We start from the raw sequence: 21,210 nt of genomic DNA on the forward strand, positions 1-21,210 counted from the left end.
TCTCTACACTGAGAATTATAAAACACTGCTCAAGGAAATCAGAAACAACACAAATAAATGAAAAAACATCCCATGCTCATGGATAGAATGTCATTGAAATGGCCAAACTGCCTAAAGCAATTTACAGATTCAATGCTATTCCTATCAAACAATATTCTTCACAGAACTAGGAAAAACTATTTTAAAATTCATATGGAACCAAAAAAAGAATCTGAACAGCCAGAGAAATCCTAAGCAAAAATAACAAAGCTGGAGGCACCATGTTACCCAACTTCAAACTATACTACAGGGCTACAGTAACCAAAACAGCATGGTACTGGTACAAAAACAGGCACATAGACCAATGGAACAAAATAGCCCAGAAATAAGGCCACACACCTACAACCATCTGATCTTTGACAAAGCTGACAAAAACAATGGGGAAAAGACTCCCTATTCAATAAATGGTGACGAGATAACTGGCTAGCCATACGCAGAACACTGAAGATGGACCATTTCCTTACATCATATACAAACGAGCAATGGGGAAAAGACTCCCTATTCAATAAATGGTGATGGGATAAACTGGCTAGCCACACAGAACACTGAAGGTGGACCATTTCCTTACATCATATACAAAAATTAACTCAAGATGGACTAAAGACTTAAGTGTAAAACCCAAAATTATAAAAATCCTGTAAGACAACCTAAAAAATACCACCCTGGACATAGGAACAGGCAAAGATTTCATGACAAAGACATCAAAGCAATCACAATAAAGGAAAAAAAGGACAAGTGGGATCTAATTAAATTCATGAGCTTCTGCACAGCAAAAGAAATAATACCACACATCTACAACCATCTGATCTTTGACAAACCTGACAGAAGCAATAGGGAAAGGATTCCCTATTTAATAAATGGTGCTGGGAAAACTGGCTAGCCATATGTAGAAAGCTGAAACTGGATCCCTTCCTTACACCTTATACAAAAATTAATTCAAGATGGATTAAAGACTTACATGTCAGACCTAAAACCATAAAAACCCTAGAAGAAAACCTAGGCAATACCATTCAGGACATAGGCATGGGCAAGGACTTCATGTCTAAAACACAAAAAGCAATGGCAACAAAAGCCAAAATTGACAAATGGGATCTAATTAAACTAAAGAGCTACTGCACAGCAAAAGAAACTACCATCAGAGTGAACAGGCAACCTACAGAATGGGAGAAAATTTTTGCAACCTACTCATCTGACAAAGGGCTAATATCCAGAATCTACAATGAACTCAAACAAATTTACAAGAAAAAAACAAACAACCCCATCAAAAAGTAGGCGAAGGATATGAACAGACATTTCTCAAAAGAAGGCATTTATGCAGCCAAAAACCACATGAAAAAATGCTCACCATCACTGGCCATCAGAGAAATGCAAATCAAAACCAGAATGAGATACCATCTCACACCAGTTAGAATGGCAATCATTAAAAAGTCAGGAAACAACAGGTGCTAGAGAGGATGTGGAGAAATAGGAACACTTTTACACTGTTGGTGGGACTGTAAACTAGTTCAACCATTGTGGAAGTCAGTGTAGCGATTCCTCAGGGATCTAGAACTAGAAATACCATTTGACCCAGCCATCCCATTACTGGGTATATACCCAAAGGATTATAAATCATGCTGCTATAAAGACACATGCACACATATGTTTATTGTGGCACTATTCACAATAGCAAAGACTTGGAACCAACCCAAATGTCCAACAATGATAGACTGGGTTAAGAAAATGTGGCACATATACACCATGGAATACTATGCAGCCATAAAAAATGATGAGTTCATGTCCTTTGTAGGGACATGGATGAAGCTGGAAACCATCATTCTCGGCAAACTGTCGCAAGGACAAAGAATCAAACACCGCATGTTCTCACTCATAGGTGGGAACTGAACAATGAGAACACATGGACACAGGAAGGGGAACATCACACACCAGGGACTGTTGTGGGGTGGGGGGGAGGGGGGAGGGATAGCATTAGGAGATATACCTAATGCTAAATGACGAGTTAATGGGTGCAGCACACCAACATGGCACATGTATACATATGTAACAAACCTGCATGTTGTGCACATGTACCCTAAAACTTAAAGTATAATTTAAAAAAAGAAAAAAAAAGCCAAGCAATAATAGCATGAGAAGTAGTTTAACAAAAAAAAGAAAAATACAAGCACACACTCCCTTTAGACTCTAGCACATTGTGTAGCATCTAAATAAAATAAATGATGATAGAATAAAGTACATATCACAGCTAAAGAATAGTTTCTAGGCCGGGTGCGGTGGCACCTGTAATCCCAGCCCCTTGGGAGGCCAAGGTGGGCGGATCACCTGAGCTCAGGAGTTCGAGACTAGACTAACCAACATGGTGAAACTCCATCTCTACTAAAACAAATAAAAATTAGCCGGGTGTGGTGGTGGGTGCCTGTAATCCCAGCTACTCGGGAGGCTGAGGCAGGAGAATCACTTGAGTAAGACTCCATCTCAAAAAAAAAAAAAAAAAATTTCTACACTGGGTGTGGTGGCTCACACCTGTAATTTCAACACTTTGGGAGCCTGCGGCAGATTACTGCTTGAGGCCAAGAGTTCAAGACCAGCCTGAGCAACAGAGGGAGACTCTTGTCTCTGCGAAAAAAGAAAAATTAAAACTAAAATTAAAAAATAGTTTCTATAAACTACCATAATGATAGGAGCAGACTAAAACAAAAATTAACAACCAAAGTGAGCATCTCTTTCTGAATGAAAGAAAAGTGACATGTAAAACGACGGCCCTGGTGGTTGCTACTGAAGGGACAAGAAAAGAAATTTGTTTAAACAGGCAAAGCCACAGTGACTTCAGATGTGGATAACTGAAACCAAACGGGGACACATTGAAAAAGTTTTTCATCTTTTTTCAAGACAAAAGACACTGTACTTTATCCTATAAAGGTTATTTATATAAATGCAAAATACCAGTAGGGAAAAGAGAACATAGCTAAAATTGTATGTATCAAACAATATTGCAGCATAATTATTAGAAAAACAAGGTTCAACGTGACTAGAAAACAAATATAGCAGGAAACAAACATGATCTCAATCCCAGAAATGTCAAGTAAACAAAAAAGCACAGAAAATTTAAACCTTAGAAGTATCAAAGTGGCATAAACTAAATATAACACAATTTGTAACCTTCAAAATATAACTTGTGCCACCTCTGGAAGCAGTTTCAACAGTCTCCCCAACTGATTAAATCTGCTCTAGTAAAATATGATTATTCTATAGGTTTATGGCAAAAACATCTGTATATACATGTTTTCTAGGAGCCATCCCTCTACCTCATATACAGATTTCTTTTTAATTTTTACTCATATTCAGGTAACTGTAGATAATAACCTAATGGACTAATCAAGTACAAAAAGGTATAGAATTTTCCTGTCAAGAATAGAAGCTGTTATGCCAGCTTACTTTGCTAATTTGCCAAAGAGTAAGATATATGTGTTTCACATTTTAGGAACACCAGATTGTTAGCTAACACCTACACAAGAACTTATATAGATCCTTTTGTAGTTCATAAGCATGATAACTGGGTTTTCACACACATATGAGATGTGCCTCCCTCAAACCTTGCTACAGCATTGGTACATTATCTGTCTAACATGGAAGAAAAAGACATCTCAGGTACCTATTTTAGCTTATTTGATTTTTACTTCCCTTTTACTCTAACTTGTTACGAAAATCTCAAATCTTAATGAAAACAATGAATATGACTTCTTTAACATTTATTTTCTCTTTAAAGAAATACCTGGATTTAAATCTATAAACCTCATATTTGTTTCCTATGAGTAATCATGACTAGAGAGAACCTAAGAAAGTATTTTTTAGAGCCAATAATTCTAAGAATAGCTATTACTTCCTTCATGGATTTTTCAGTTTTCCCTCAATCACCCTCACTGTTATTTCCCTGAAGCATTTTGCCAAACCACATTATGAGGGAGGGGAGACAAGAACCATCAACACTGATTTTTGAGTCATGGAAACCCAGAATAAAATTTGCCCTATTTAAGATTTTCAAAAGACCGTTAGAGATATTGAATTGGCTCTCACAATCATGAAGGAATACACTATTAAGGAAATAATGAACAAAACAACTGATCTTTTAAAACAGAATGTTTTAGAATTGAAAAACAATGTATGGGCCGGGCATGGTGGCTCACATCTGTAATCCCAGCACTTTGGGAAGCCAAAGTGGGCGGATCACTTGCGGTCAGGAGTTCGAGACCAGCCTGGTCAAAATAGTGAAACCCCGTCTCTACTAAAAATACAGAAATTGGCTGAGTGTGGTAGTATACGCCTGTAATCCTAGCTGCTCAGGAGGCTCAGGCAGGAAAATTGCTTGAATCCGGCAGGCAGAGGTTGCAGTGAGCCAAGACCACACCACTGCACTTCAGCCTGGGCAACAGAGCAAGACCCTGTCTTAAAAAAGAAAAAAAACAATACATGAATAAAATTGCCTCCACTAAAATATATGACTCAAGATCTTACTGGTCAAGTGAGTAAAATAACATAAAATTCAGGTCTGATATGTCCATAATTTTCATATCCCATAACTTTAAGTGTTTATATTGAAGGCACTGAATTTTTTAATTTTCCTCAGTAATAAGAACTTTTTCTTTTGTCGAGATGGAGTTTTGCTCTTGTTGCCCAGGCTGGAGTGCAATGGCGCAATCTTGGCTCACTGCAACCTCCGCCTCCCAGGTTCAAGCGACTCTCCTGCCTCAGCCTCCTGACTAGCTGGGATTACAGGCATGCGCCACCACGCCCGGCTAATTTTGTATTTTTAGTACAGATGGGGTTTCTCCATGTTGGTGAGGCTGGTCTCGAACTCCCAACCTCAGGTGATCCACCTGCCTCAGCCTCCCAAAGTACTGGGATTATAGGCATGAGCCACCATGCCCGGCCCTGGCCCTCATCTCTTTTCCCATTAATGCTGGAGGGGGCGCCTCACAAGCCAAGACACCTGCTAGTTGTTGGACTCACTCACTCTTGATGACCAAGGTGCCCGGCCAATAATATGAACTTATAAATATTACTTTACCTCAATTCCCCAATACAGTGCAATGCATGCTGCTGCTGATCAGAAAATCTCATTTCCAATGCACCCTGTTGCTATCAGAAAATCCTCATTTGATTACTAAAAAGATTTTCATTTTGGAAAGACTTATTTTCATGTAACTTCAACTATCATCTTAAATCAAATAAATCTAAATACTAACCCAGAATCCAAAGAGCTTAAAAATTCAACTATTCTCAATTTACTCTCATTAAGTCAATTCCCTGAACTTAGGGATTATTTACTGTGTGTCCTTCTCTCTCTAAAAGCCAAGAGTAAAATCACAAATCTGCAAAGTCATTGTGAGGCTGGTTTAGTACAGTAAATAACTCCAAAATGAACTCAACAATAATGTATTTATTACTTCAAGAAACTCCTGATGGCCTTTCTCTGTATATTATAAACAAGATCTAAACCATATACACTATGGATTTGGATATTTTTATCATTACAGCATGAATATTTAAAAATCAAGAAAAGTAACAATTATTTACCAAGAACTATTCAATCACTTTTATAGTCTCTAAATATAATCAAATTAGAACAGTGTTTCTAAGTCATAATAAGCATCTGTATTTCAAAAAAGGTTTCCAGCTGATCATGATACATATACCCAACTACTTTAAATATGCGCATTTTAGAGGAGTATGCTATGTAATCTCCTTATCTAATTTAATTCATACAACATTCACACAACCAATAATTATTAGGTCCATCTTCTGTAACAGGAACTATGGCTGATTCTGAAAACACATTCATATAAAATGGGTTTTTCTGCACTTCATGAAAAGGTGTCAGCTACATGCCCAGAACCCTAAGAATATCTACATAACACACACCATAACAGATTTTTTTTTTTTTTAGACGGAGTTTCGCTCTCGTTACCCAGGCTGGAGTGCAATGGCGCAATCTCAGCTCCCTGCAACCTCCGCCTCTTGAGTTCAAGTGATTCTCCTGCCTCAGCCACCCGAGTGGCTGAGATTACATGCGCCCGCAACCAATGCCCGGCTAATTTTTGTATTTTTAGTACAGACAGGGTTTCACCATGTTGTCCAGGCATAACAGATATTTTAAAAACAAGAGATCAGACGTATTGTGCTACGCTTAAGAAACAGAGAATCAAGCAGTGTGACAGAGGGGTTGTGAATGAGCAAAATTAAGGAAACAAATTCTATGGTTTTCCAAGTGTATTACGTGGAAACTCAGGGGCTCCTTTCACCAAGAGGGATCTAAACACATCTTCTACTGACCATCATGATTAAGATCGGGCAGTGTATCAGTTTGGAACTAAACCTACTTATAAGAGTTCAAGCCCTTTGGGATATTGACGAGAGGCCATTAAAACCTAACTATTTGACACTCAACTGCTGGAGTCAAACACTTGGGTTTAATCCTGGCTCTACTATTTATGAGCCTTATGACCTTAGGTGAGTAAATCTCTAAACTTCAACTTCATTAAGTTTACAGGAAAAATAGTATCTACCATAAAGTTGCTGAGAAAGAGAAAAGGATATAATTCATATGTAAAGCACTGGGCACAGTGCCTGGCACATTTTAAAAAGCTAAATAAATATTAATGTTTATCACTTATTGTTCTCTTTTATGATAATATGAATCCCAGATCAGTCATTCCTGGGGCTTCAAGAAATATTGCCACCTTTCATTTTTCTTAAATCAAAAATTTAATATGATCTATATCTACCTTTGTTATAAAACATCTCAAATTCCACCTTATGCTAAGACTAATACTAAGCTGGCAGAGACCTCCCACTTATAAAAATGAGCAGAAGACAAAGCTGATGTCCAAAAAAATACCATAATTCAAATTATGGATACTAGCCTAAACAATGAATGCACAATTTCTTCAGAAACAGATTTACTATAAGATACAGGAAAACATGTTTATAAAATTTCTAATTGACATTCTCAGGACAATCCAAGAGAAGATTACAAACAAGAAACTAGAGCAGGAAGTTATGATGAGGAAACAATCTAAGATTTGGAGAAATTGCAGAGAAAAAATAATATGAAAACAACAGCAGAACTGGCCAGATTAGAAACTTCGGTAAAGAGAAAAAAAAAAAAAGAAAAAAGATTAAAAACTTAAAAAATTTTCCCAGAAAGAATAAAAGGATTAAGAAATATAAATGCTGCTCACGCCTGTAATCCCAGCACTTCGGGAGGCCGAGGCGGGTGGATCACAAGGTCAGGAGATCGAGACTATCCTGGCTAACACAGCGAAACCCCATCTCTACCAAAAAATACAAAAAATTAGCCGGGCGTGGTGGCGGGCACCTGTAGTCCCAGCTGCTCGGGAGGCTGAGGCAGGAGAACGGCATGAACCCAGGAGGCGGAGCTTGCAGTGAGCCAAGATCGTGCCACTGCACTCCAGCCTGGGCGACAGAGCAAGACTCCGTCTCAAAAAAAAAAAAAAAAAAAAAAGAAAGAAAGAAAGAAAGAAAGAAATACAAATGCTGAGGAAAGAAAAATATGGAGATCATATCCAAAAGAGGCAATCTAAATAAAATAATTCCACAAGAAGAAAATAAAAAGAACTACAGCCCAGGCGTGGTGGCTCACGCTGGGAGGCCAAGGTGGGCGGATCACGAGGTCAGGAGATCCAGACCATCCTGGCTAAAACGGTGAAACCCTGTCTCTGCTAAAAATACAAAAAATTAGCCAGGCATGGTGGTGCATGCCTGTAATCCCAGCTACTCAGGAGGCTGAGGCAGGAGAATCACTTGAACCCAGGAGGTGGAAGTTGCAGTGAGCTGAGATCACGCCACTGCACTCCAGCCTGGACGATAGAGCAAGACTCTGTCTCAAAAAAAAAAAAAAGAAGAAGGATAGAAAGAAAGAAGGATACAAAGAAAGAAAGAAAGAAAAGAAAAGAAAGAAAGGAAAGAAAGAGAGAAAGAGAGAAAGAAAGAAAGAAAGAAAGAAAGAAAGAAAGGAAGGAAGGAAGGAAGGAAGGAAGGAAGGAAGGAAAAGGAAAGGAAAGGAAAGGAAAGGAAAGGAAAGGAAAGGAAAGGAAAGGAAAGGAAAGAAGGAAGGAAGGAAGGAAGGAAGGAAGGAAGGAAGAAAGAAAGAAAGAAAGAAAGAGAAAGATTGATTAAGAACCCTACCCAAAGTTACTAGTATCATAACAGGAATTGGAAACCAAACAATCTGGCTCCTCAGTCTGTGGTCTTAAACATATTACACTCTCAAAAAAATACGAGAAGGAAATTTTTCTAAACTGAAGAAAAATCTGAATTGGAACATGTACAGATTTTGAGTATATAGGGAAAAATTAATTAAAACATGCCAATATCTAAATACAGCCTAATAAAAACATTTTTCAATCCTACAGAAAAACAAGAAATCAAAAAAGATTATCTACAAAGAGGAAAAAAGGAGAAATGGATATTCGGAAGGGCCAAGAGGAATCAAGTTAATCTCAGACTTAGCCCTTTCCTCTGGAAAACTAAAAGCCAGATTATAATGGATCAACCCTTAAACTTTCCCAGGGAGAAACATAAAGATCAAAATCTGAGAATCCCATATCTGCACATGTACATAATCAAGTCCTTCTCAACTGAACAAGAACTCAGAAAAGAGATCACTCATATAATATACTCTTCCTGAAAATAATTATCCAAATATATATATTCCAGGTTATCAAGAAAGAGCCAAAATTTTAAAACAAACACTCAAGGAGGGGGAAATTAGTTTATAAAGAACTAAGAGTGAACAATAAAATCAATTCACACCATATTAGGGTGAAATCACTTGTGATTCAATGTAAAGACCTCCTGAAAAACCTGATTTTATAAACTGGAAAATAATAATTTGTGTCAATCTAATTTCAAAGCAAACCCTGTGCCCACCAGCAGTCACTACCCATTCTCTCCTTCCCCCACTCCTGGCAACCACCCATCTGTTGTCTGTCTCTTCCTGTTGCTTTTTCTTCTTATAACTTTTTAGATATTCCTGACTATTCAAGAGACTGTGGCTAAGGCGTGCGTGCCGGCCCACCAGATGTCAGGTAACTGATAACAATCTTAGCACTTTTCCTGGGGGCAATGAAGAGCCAACAGGTCACTTTCTCAGAACTGGTCTCTAAGATTTAAAATCCTACTGACAGTCCCAGGCTTTAGAATTAACTGAAGCCGGCCGGGCACGGTGGCTCATGCCTGTAATCCCAGCACTTTGGGAGGCTGAGGTGAGCAGATCACGAGGTCAAGAGTTTGAGACCAGGATGGCCAACATGGTGAAACCCCATCTCCACTAAAGATACAAAAAATTAGCTGGGCGTGGTGGTGCACACCTGTAATCCCAGCTACTTAGGAGGCTGGGGCAGGAGAATCGCTTGAACCCAGGAGGCAGAGGTTTCAGTGACCTGAGATCATGCCATTGCCCTCCAGCCTGGGCGACAGGGCAAGACTCTGTCTCCAAAAAAAAAAAAAAAAAAGAATTAACTGAAGCCTAATCCCGTAGATTCTCCACCACCACCACCATTAATTACCACAAGGGAGAAGAGAATGGTTACGACTGACTGAGTGCTTAGTACGAATGCAATTAAAGAGGTACCAAAGCCAACCAGGTCAGTGTTGACCCCATGCTGGGCACTAAGAATGCCTGGTTTTGAATCATGGCTTCTACATGGGTCAGTTTAATGACCCTGAACACGTAACTTGGTCTCTCCATGCCTTAATTTTTTTCAGATGGAGGATAAATATTCCCATCTCACAGGATTGTTGTTAACATAAAATGAGTTACCATAAGTGCTTAGAACAGCACACATAAAATTATTGCTCCTATTACTGTAGTAATCATTTAACTATGTATATGTATATCAAAATATCATGTTTTACACCTTAAATATATACTATTTTAAAAGCTCCTATTTCAAATGACAGGTATTCACTAATGTACAGTTGACCCCTATTAATACTCCCTTCCCCAAAACACATGAAGAATATTTCTGACATTTTGACAAGAAAATCAAAACCTCTACCTGGCATTCTGTTTAATGTTCCTATATATGGTCAAGTCTTCAATATAAGGGCATATCAGCATAAAGGCAATTGTAGTCTTTTGTTTCCTGAAATGAGTAGGTCAGAGAAACAATATTAGTTTAAGGAGACAGGTTTTCTATTTTGGAGATTTTTTCTGAGAGTCTTGCTCTGTCACCCAGGCTGGAGTACAGTGGCAAGATCTCGACTCACTGCAACCTCCACCTCCCGGATTCAAGCGATTCTCATGCCTCAGCCTCCCGAGTAGCTGGGATTACAGGCATGCACCACCACGCCCAGCTAATTTTTGTATTTTTAGTAGAGACAGGGTTTTGTCATGTTGGCAAGGGTGGTCTTGAACTCCTGACCTCAGATGATCTGCCCGCCTGGGCATTCCAAAGTGCTGGGATTACAGGCGTGAGCCACCGCGCCCAGCCAAGTTTTCTACTTTTAACAGCACAATTTAAGAATGTAACAAATGTGGCAGTTAAAATTTTTAAAGATGTAAACATTCGAGGTTTGACTTATTAAGAATAACTGTTAAGGATAACAGTTATCCTTTTATTACTACTATTTGCTAAACCAGAAACTTCTACTATAAACCAGAAAGTTCTGGGCATTTTAGTCATGTTTATGTTCGCAGTCATCACTCAACTGTATTCCCACCTTACAAATGAAGGAATACGTTCAAAAGAGTTAATTTGTTTTATTTAATATAGCTAATTAAAATACATAATTCAGTCCAGATCTGAAGCAACCAAATCAATCTCACTTTGTGATGGTCTGTCTCCTACAGTAACGACAGCATTGTCAGGTGCCCATCTGAAGCCCAATGGTGACATGCCTGCCTAGTTTCCTGCCCAAAGTGTTTATCTGAAGGGACTCTGGCAAAAAACCTATTCCTTTGTTCTCCTATTTTCGTGTGGGGGCTTTCACTTTTTGCTAGAAGTGCAATACTGTAATATTCACCACATTTTCTAACTCAACCAGTAATGAAGCTCAATACTTTATTTTGATCCATGTTTGGCTTATTGTTTCTCTTCTCTGTTAAGAAATCAGAGGCTGGGTGCAGTGGCTCACGTGTGTATTCCCAGCACTTTGGGAGGCCGAGACAGGTGGATCACCTGAGGTTGGAAGTTCGAGACCAGTCTGGCAACATGGTAAAACCCTGTCTCTAATAAAAATACAAAATTTAGCTGGGCATGGTGGCATGTGCCTATAATCCCAGCTACTTGGGAGGCTGAGGCACAAGAATCACTTGAACCTGGTAGGTGAAGGTGCAGTGAGCCAAGATCATGCCACTGCACTCCAGGCTGGGCAACAGAGTGACAGACTCCATCTCCAAAAAAAAAAAAAAAACCTCAAAGAGGTGGATAAGTGACTTAATTAGACTCTCTTGAACCTCCAACTGCCATGTGTTACGCAGTTAGAGAAATAATCAAGGTTTGAGATCAAGCAGATATAGTTAATGAAACACACTGACAACATAAAGAGAATTACAGGAATGAGTATTATCATTTACAGAATAAAACCACTAACATAAATGTTCTAAGTTCAATTATAACATTTCAGAGAAAGTATATTTTTGAACATACCTTTACTTCCATCTATGAAATTTTTAGACCATTCAGTCTAATACTCTAACCACTTTGAAAAAAACTAAGTCAATATCACCTGCTTTTACTGCTGCACAGAAAGCAGACTCTACGTATAAATGCATTCAGTCCTACATTCTAATTCCAATTTTTAGTCTGGCCCATCTTTCCACTGATTAATGTAGATGTATTTCTAGACCTTTGCTTACTCTGATAAGCTAAATCCAAACATTTCCCTGTGCACTGACTGTTCCTGAGTCAGTGTGTCTCTATTATTCCAGGAATGTCTCAGCTTATGCCCCAAGCATCTTCTAGCATTATTCTCTATGCACTGGCTAATAAAAACCATCAGGGCAGTAAGCAAGCTGATTAAAGCATACCAAGCAGTTATAAGACCTGGGTTAAAGCCAAGAAGAAAGCAACAGGAATGTGGCAGGAAAAGGAGGAAGCAGCTAATAAATGTTTAATTAGCAGCTACTATATGATCCCCTCCCAAAAAAAGTATGGGTACACATTATTGGCCCAATTTATGAGGGTAGCAGACTCAAATTAAGTAATTTTCCCCAAGGCTATACACGTAAGAGGGAGAAAAGTAATGCAATGTTTCATTATCTGACTGGCCAATCTTTTTTTCTCAAACTGGTGACGTACATCTTCAGGCATAAACTGAAACATACCAGGGATACACTAAGAAAAAGAAAGTAAGTGCTAAACCGGGTATGTAGTGTCAGCTCTCTTCATTTACCCCAGTTTTCAAAAATCAACAGACAAACAGGAAATGATTTTTGTTTTTCCTTTTTCTGGCAGTAATTCAAATATTTCTATATTTTTATTAACAGTATGCAATGAAATGCAAAATTCACACACATTCCTGAGATAAAACACAGAATTTAAGAAATTTTCAAGCTATTATAAGGTACAGGCATACCTCATTTTATTGTGCTTCACTTTATTGTGCTTTTTCATTATTATTCTATCTGTTCTGGTGATCTGTGATCAGCGATCTTTGGTATTACTATTGCAATAGTTTACAGGCGCCACAAACCGCACCTATCTAAGACAGCGAACTTCAGAGTTTAAAGTCTGTGTGTGTTCTGCCTGCTCCACCAACTAGCCGTTCTTCCATCTCTTTCCCTCTCCTTGGGCCTCCCTATTCCTGAAACACAACAATATTGAAAATAGGCCAATTAATAATGCTACAATGGCTTCTAAGTGTTCAAATGAAAGGAAAAGTTGCAAGTCTCTCACTTTAAAGCAAAAGCTAGAAATGATTAAGCTTACTGAGGAAGGCAACATGTTGAATGCGGAGACAGGCCAAAAGCTGGGCCTCTTGTACTGGTCAGTGAAGTCTGAATGCAAAGATAAAGTTCTTTTAAAAAATTTAAAGTGTCAGTCCACTGAACACACAAATGGTAAGAAAGTGAAACAGTCTTTTGCTGCTGAGTAGAAAGTTTTAGTGCTTTGGATAGAACATCAAACCAACCAACCATTGTCTTAAGCCAAATCCCAATCCAGAGCTAGGCTCTAACTCTTCAATTCTAAGCAAGGATGAAAAGGGTAAGGAAGCCGCAGAAGAAAAGTATGAAACTAGCAGATGCTGATTCATGTCATTTATCTTAGTCTGCTTTCTATTGCTTATTAAAAAATACCTGAAACTTGGTAATTTATAAAGAAAATGATTTCTTACAGTTATGGATGCTGAGAAGCCCAAGGTAAATGGGCAGCATCTGGTGAGGGCCTTCTTTCTTTCTTTCTTTTTTTTTTTTTTTTTGCAACAGAGTCTCACTCTATCACCAGGGTGGAGTGCAGTGGTGTGATCTTGGCTCACTGCAACCTCTGCCTCCCACGTTCAAGTGATTCTCCTGGCTCAGTCTCCCAAGTAGCTGGGACTACAGATGCATGCCACCATGCCCAGCTAATTTTTGTATTTTTAGTAGAGACGGGGTTTCACCATGTTGGCCAGGATGGTCTTGATCCCCTGACCTCATGATCCACCCGCCTCGGCCTCCCAAAGTGCTGGGATTACAGGCGTTAGCCACTGCGCCCAGCCAAGGGCCTTCTTTCAGGTGGGGACTCTCTGCAGAGTACTGAGCTGAACGGCAGAACAGGGAATCACATGGCAAAGAGGCTGAATATGCTAGCTCAGGTCTCTCTTCCTTTTTTCTTTTTGTTTGGAGACAGAGTCTCATTCTGTCACCCAGCCTGGGACTACAGGTGGCACTACAGGCACACACAACCACATTCAGCTAGTTATTTTTTTAGTTTTTGTAGAGACAGAGTCTCACTATGTTGCCCAGACTGGTCTCAAACTCCTGGGATCAAGCAATCCTCCTGCCTTGGCCTCCCAAAGTACAGGGATTACAGGCATGAGCTACTGCATCCAGCCCCTTTCTCTTCTTAAAAAGCAATGAGTCAGTCTCACTCCCATGATAATCCACTAACACATTAATCCATGAATGAATTCATGAGGGCAGAGCCCTCATGACCCAATCACCTCTGAAAAACCACACTTCTCAATATTGCCACAATGGAAATTAAGTATCAACAGAAGTTTTGGAAGGGACAAATATTCAAACGATTAAGCAAGGTTTAAAGAAAAGCCATCTCCATGACATGTAAGTATAAAGTGAAGCAGTAAGTACTAATACAGTAACAGAAGCTGCAGTAAGTTATCCAGAAGATCTGGCTAAGATAATTGATAAATGTGGCTTCATTAAACCACAGATTTTCAATGTAAACAAACAATCTTCTACTGAAAGAAATGCTATCTGCCGGGCGTGGTGGCTCACGCCTGTAATCCTAGTGCTTTGGGAGGCAGAGGTGGGCGGATCACAAAGTCAGGAGATTGAGACCATCCTGGCTAACACAGTGAAACCCCGTCTCTACCAAAAATACAAAAAATTAGCCAGGTGTGGTGGCAGGCACCTGTAGTCCCAGCTACTCGGGAGGCTGAGGCAGGAGAATGGCGTGAACCCGGGAGGCGGAGCTTGCAGTGACCCAAGATCACGCCACTGCACTCCAGCCTGGGCAACAGAGCAAGACTCCATCATAAACAAACAAACAAACAAACAAACAAATAAATAAATAAATAAATGCTATCTAAGACTTTCATAGCTAGAGAGAAGTCAATGACTGGCTTCAAAGCTTCAAAGGACATGCTGACTCTCGTTAGAGGCTAACATAACTGGTGACTTTAAGTTGTAGCCAATGTTCATATCCCATTCCAAAAATCATACGGCCCTTAAAAATTATGCAAAATCTACTCTGCCTGTGCTGTATAAATGGAACAACAAAGCCTAAATGACAGCACATCTGCTTAGGGCAGTTTACTGAGTATTTTAAAACCATTGTTGAGACCCACTGCTCAGGAAAAAAGATTTCTTTCAAAATATTATTGCTCATTTACAATGCACCTGGTCACTCAAGAGTTCTAATGGCAAAGTACAAAGCTAAACAGGAAAAAGAGAAGACACAAAAGTGTTAAAAACCCTAATAATTAGATATGTCTGAATTAACAAATCTGTAAAACTTTCTCCAACTCTCCCAAAGAATCAATTACTCCCTCTACAGTGCTTATACAACACTTTACATAATTTATATTCCTACTCTAGCATTTATCGTATCACATTATTTATATGTATCTCATCAATTACAATTATTTCCTCTAAGACAACCACCATGCTTTATTCATTTTTGTATTCCCAGAAAAGTATAAGAAACATACCAGCTGATAATACTTATTTTATGAACAGGTTAAATTTACACACTTCAAAGACCAAAATAATTTCTGTTAGAGAAATTTTGATCATTTCAGCACGAGAATTTTAAAAGATTTGAATTAAATTAGCCAACCAATACAAATACCAAATCCAAATCCACTTTACAGCTAATGGAATTTGAAAGGCTAATTTCCTCACCCATAATCAAGAAACCACACTCTATAGACCTAATATAAAGACAAACACTAAACACTTACTGCCCATAGTCTTTATATAAAGTATACCCTGCTATATCAGAGAATTTCTGGTCATGCAAAAACAAAAGTGGGATTAAAGAAGAAAACCTTTACAAATGATGCCTTCCTTTTTGTTTATCCCAGCACACCTTATTAAGGCCAACAAATCTTAAGACATAACAATCAGAATTATAGTATATTAGTTTAGTTTTAATTACCTATATTTCAGTTCTATACTTCAGGCCCATTTGGCTCTCCAGAGAGCAAATATCATTACGTTATGTAGGGTCACAAAGAAAACTCTAATTTAGAGGAAAACAATTCTATAATTATTAATAATAGTGCCTATGACCTTCCTAGTGTTTCTAAGTTTCCTACAAGATGATCAGAATTCTTAAGATAGTGAATGAAAAATAAATGACTATTTTTAAAAAGATAAGCAACATTGCCCCCATGTTTTAAAAAGGGTCCTAATTATTTTAGTAAATTTGCATTATTCTCTCCAGTATTAGCATCTGAAAACTTTTTTAAATGTCCCATATTTCATTAAATGCATACTTGGATGTACACACTTCCATTTTAAAATGTACTATAGGCTATCAATGAGATGACTAAGTGGCATTTTACTAAGTAATGCCCCCCACAGTGCCTGACACTTTATATATAAATAATAAACATTTGATTAAGTCTACAAATATTTAAGCTTCTTATTACATAGCAGACACTGCTCTAACCAAAGGCTATTACACTATGATAAACCCAATATATATGGATGGCCCTTGCCTTCACAGAGGCTTCAGTCTTGTAAAAAGAAAATTACCTGTTCACTTCCTTCACTCTACCTGCCACATTTGGCAGGTACAGTGAAGGAAGAGAAAAGGGTGATATTAGTGGGCTTGTGGGGAGGTTGGGGTTATCCTACTTTATACTGGAATATTATCTAATATTTACGAAGCCTCTCTGAGGACAGAACATTTGAGAAGAGACCTCAAAAGATCTGGGCCAGCCAAGGATTTAAAGAAATTATCATTCCAGGTTATGGGAACAATATGTGGAAAGGCCCTGAGGCAAGTTTCGGAAACTGAAAAGTCAGTGAAACTTATCACAGAACACCTAAGGATAAGTAGATTTCGAAAAAACTGGCAAAGAGCCACATAATGTACAGTCTTGTACCACATTTAAGGATTTAAAGTTTTAAGTACATTGAAAAATCTACAATGAAGCATTATAGGGGAAATGGATGAAAGAAAGACCAAGATATAGAATGCCAGAAGGCCTTGGCCCAACATCAAAATCTTGGTAAATAAATGTATACCTCGATTTCAAGTTAAAATAAAATGTTTAAAGTGTATGTATGTTATGTTTTTATGACTCCTAACTTTAAACAACTTCTTCAATTAACCCATCATTTACTAGATCTGATCACATTCTCTCCCTTTCCTTTACATGTCCATACTAGCAGATGTAGAACTGAGTAGTAACAGGTCAAATGTGAAGAATAAAAGTACACAGATAATAACAAACTGGGAAATCAGCCTCTGAATAACTGAGCTGACTAGTTTTTCTACAGGTTGGTGTAGAAGGGGAGCAGGGATCTATAGAGTAGATAGATAACATTCTGAACTCTTTAAATTTTAACCATATGCATTCTTTTTAAATCAAAGCATTGACTTTAATTATTTCTTACTAGAAAGCAGTTTAAAATAACTGCTTGCCAAAACATTGCCAAATCACCCAGAATTAGTGATTGTTAGCTATAACTTTGTGAGATTATCCTTGCATCTTCACCATCTACCTGAAATTCAGCTACGTAGAGAATTTCCTTGGGAGTTTCTATGTCCAATATTCTATTTGGTAAACATCTTTCATCTTTATCAAAATAAGTGTGAGCATCAGCGCCCAAAAAGCACTAGAAGTCAACATAAAACTCTCTTAGAATTAAAAGAAAATTTTTAAGAAAAAAAATTTTTTTTTTTTTTGAGATGGAATTTCGCTCTTGTTGCCCAGGCTGGAGTGCAATGGCGCGATCTCGGCTCACCGCAACCTCCGCCTCCCGGGTTCAAGCGATTCTCCTGCCTCACCCTTCCCAAGTAGCTGGGAATACAGGCATGCACCACCACTCCTGGCTAATTTTGTATTTTCAGTAAAGACGGGGTTTCTCCATGTTGGTCAGGCTGGTCTCGAACTCCCGACCTTAGGTAATCCGCCCACCTTGGCCTCCCAAAGTGCTGGGATTACAGGCGTGAGCCACCGCGCCCGGACTTTAAGCAAATTTTAAAGTAAATGTACACAATAATCCAGTGATCCATCTGCAAAATTCTGTCCCAGGAAAATACTTGCCAATATATCAAAGTACAATTACAAGGACACACATGTCAGCATTGCTTTCAAAGGGGGTGCAGGAAGGAGGGAATCTAAACATTTAACAATAAGGAGACAGTTAATTAAGTTATGTGGTATTATGCTGCCACAGAACAATATCCAAAATATACTCAGCCCATTATAAGGTCATTTTTTAAAAGGCATATGCTTATTAAACAATGTATAGGGAGAAGTAGAATTGCACTTTTATTTGTATTCTTCTTTAAATGTGCTACAACTATCACATACTAACCAGCATTTTAAAATAAAGGAGAAAATTTCAAGAAATAATTATTTGAATGTATAATTTTATATTTATTCAAATAAAACCAAAAAATCAATTTAATTATAAATAAAACCTTCTAAAAGAAGTAAAATTTAAAATTACCCTTCACTGTACTTTAGCTCTAAAATTCTCAAAGCAAGCTGCCTACACTTTTCTCCACCTCAGTTGGTATATTTACTTGCTTACTGAATGATCCCTAACCGGTAGATTTTGAAGTTATTAACGGCAATCATTTTTGCACCAACCTAATAGATCTAAAAGATTATAAGGCATCTTAAGGTGTCCCCATATTTTGCAGATACTGTCACTACAAACAAAAGGATAGCAGAGAGCACTGACAGATCTCTCCCAGGTTCCTCCTTTCCCTAGAAACACTTCATTGAAATCTATAACCCAAAGAGGTCAAGAATCATTGCCCTATAGAGCAAACAACAAGTTAGGCAGGGAAGGGTTGCCACCACAACTGTACCCCAACCTTGAGTGACCTTTAGAAACACCTCCCACACCACTTAGAGGTTGAGCATCTTCTTAAATAAAGTAGACATCGCTAGCATACACCTGCCAAAAGTAAAATCTAATTACCTTTGGCTACTAGGAATTGAAGAAATAAATAAAGAGACTAGTCTTAGTCTGGGAATATGAGTTTCTAAATCCATAGTTTACAAGGGATTAACACCATAAAATTTCACGAAACTTCTGTGTTAGCAGAGACCCTAGGCAAGAACAGCTACCACAGACTTCATTTTTTAGTTTTATATGGAAGATCCCAGGCAAAGATCAACCTGCAAATATTGATCTGCAAAGCCCCAATTTGTCTGGGATATTCTGAAAGTACTCTGGAGGTTACTTTCCTGAGCTTAAAAGTGTTTTGTTTTTGTTTTAATTTATTTTTTAAAAAATGATGACAGATTTCGTTTTGGACATTTTAAGTTTAAGTGAATTTAAATTTATGATGTCATTTCATTCACTGCTAGTGCGGATGCAAAATAATACAGCTACTTTGGAAGATAGTCTGACGGTTTCTTACAAAACTAAACACAGTCTTACCATATGACCCCACAATTGCACTCCCTGGTATTTACCCAAATGAGTTGAAAACGTATTCATACAAAAATCTGCGCATGGATATTTACAGCAGCTTTATTCATAACTGTCAAACCTTGGAAGCAGCCAAAATGTCCTTCAGTAGATGAATAGACAGACTGTGGTACATCCAGACAAAATGTAATACTATTCCATGCTAAGAAATGAGTGACAAAGCCACGAAAACACAAAGGAACAGTAAATGCATTTTACTAGGTGAAAGAAGCCAATCTGCCGGGCACGGTGGCTCACACCTGTAATCCCAGAACTTTGGGAGGCCGAGGTGGGCAGATCACGAGGTCAGGAGATCAAGACTATCCTGGCTAACACGGTGAAACCCCATCTCTACTAAAAAAAAAACAAAAAATTAGCCGGGCATGGTGGTGGGTGCCTGTAGTCCCAGCTACTTGGGAGGCTGAGGCAGGAGAATGGCGTGAACCCAGGAGGCAGAGCTTGCAGTGAGCCAAGATTGCGCCACTGCACTCCAGCCTGGGCAACAGAGCGAGACTCCATCTCAAAAAAAAAAAAAAAAAAAAAGCCAATCTGAAAGGGCTGTATACTCTGTGACTCAACTATATCACATTCTGGAAAAGGCAAAAGTATTGAGGCAAGACAAACTAGGGTCCAGGGAGGGAGGAATAGGCTGAACACAGGATTTTTAGAGCAGTGAAACCATTCCATATGATACTAATAATGGTGAACACACGTCACTATACATTTGTCAAAACCCATAGAATGTATAACATCAATAGTGAAATCTAATATAAACTACAGACTTAAGGTGAAGAAATGATGTGTCAAGTAGGTTCATCAGCTGTAACAAATTTACTACCCTGATGTATGAATGTCGATAGCGGGGAAGGCTGTGCACGTTGTATAAGGGCAGGGGTATGCAGGAACTGTCTGTACTTTCTGCTCAGTTTTGCTGTGGGCCTAAAACTGCTTTAAAAAATAAAGTATATCTTTAGGCCGGTTACAGCGGCTCGCACAGTGGCTCACACCTGTAATCCCAAGACTTTGGGAGGCCAAGGCAGGAGTATCACTTAAGCCCAGAAGTTCGAGACCAGCCTAGGCAACAAAGCAACACCCCAGTGAGCCATGATCTTCACCACGGCAGGGCCTGGGCAAAAGAGTGAGTTGAATAATGTATCTGTTTTTATTGGCATCCATTTTAATAAAATTTGGAAGAAAATGCTAATAATAGATCAAGAAAATATACAAATTGTATCTACAACTCTCGCCTCATCTTTATGTGAAGTACATCAACTTTTCAAGGTATATAAAGATGAAAACAATAATATATGCCTTAAAGGGGCTCACAGTCTAATAGGAAAGAGATAATAAGGGAACTATTATAACTCAGTGTTATTATGCATGCTGTTATGAAACTACAGAATCACACAACTCTAAAACACATGCATATAAAGAAATAGCTTTAGAAAAATATTACAACATGTTCACAGAAGTTATTTCTGGTTTTCTGTAATAAATATAAATAACTTAGTGGGAAAAAAATGTCTTAAGAAACTTTAAATAGCCATACTGAGAAAGGCAACATGAAAGAAAATCAAAATAGTTGATGTATTTGTCAGGGCAACACATATTTGCAGTTCTAATTTTTTACATTCTACACTGTTGTAGAGCTGTTTACGGGGGGAAGTAAAAGTCTTAAATGCTAACAAAGATTCACTCAAGTGAGGAGAGAGGATAGGATGGGAGGCAGGACCTTCAGGAGTTTGACTGTGGAAATATTCAGACTCAGAATTATGTCCCAACTCCAACAGCTTCAAAAATGGCTTAAACTATAATTTCACTGC

At 38.3% G+C, this 21,210-nt stretch overlaps 1 protein-coding gene and 1 non-coding gene across 11 annotated transcripts in view; one reads left to right on the forward strand and one right to left on the reverse strand.

Moving 5' to 3' along the window:
* RABGAP1L (RAB GTPase activating protein 1 like) overlaps nucleotides 1-21,210 on the reverse strand; it is an 830,901-nt gene that overhangs the window by 786,731 nt on the left and 22,960 nt on the right. The gene's annotated exons all lie outside the window — the stretch shown is intronic.
* Nucleotides 3,562-3,663, forward strand: LOC112438695 (small nucleolar RNA U13). Its single transcript, XR_003027070.1, has one exon. It is a non-coding gene; the product is annotated as a small nucleolar RNA U13 (small nucleolar RNA).

Source organism: Pan paniscus, chromosome 1 (assembly GCF_029289425.2).
Source record: "Pan paniscus chromosome 1, NHGRI_mPanPan1-v2.0_pri, whole genome shotgun sequence".
Taxonomy (NCBI): domain Eukaryota; kingdom Metazoa; phylum Chordata; class Mammalia; order Primates; family Hominidae; genus Pan; species Pan paniscus.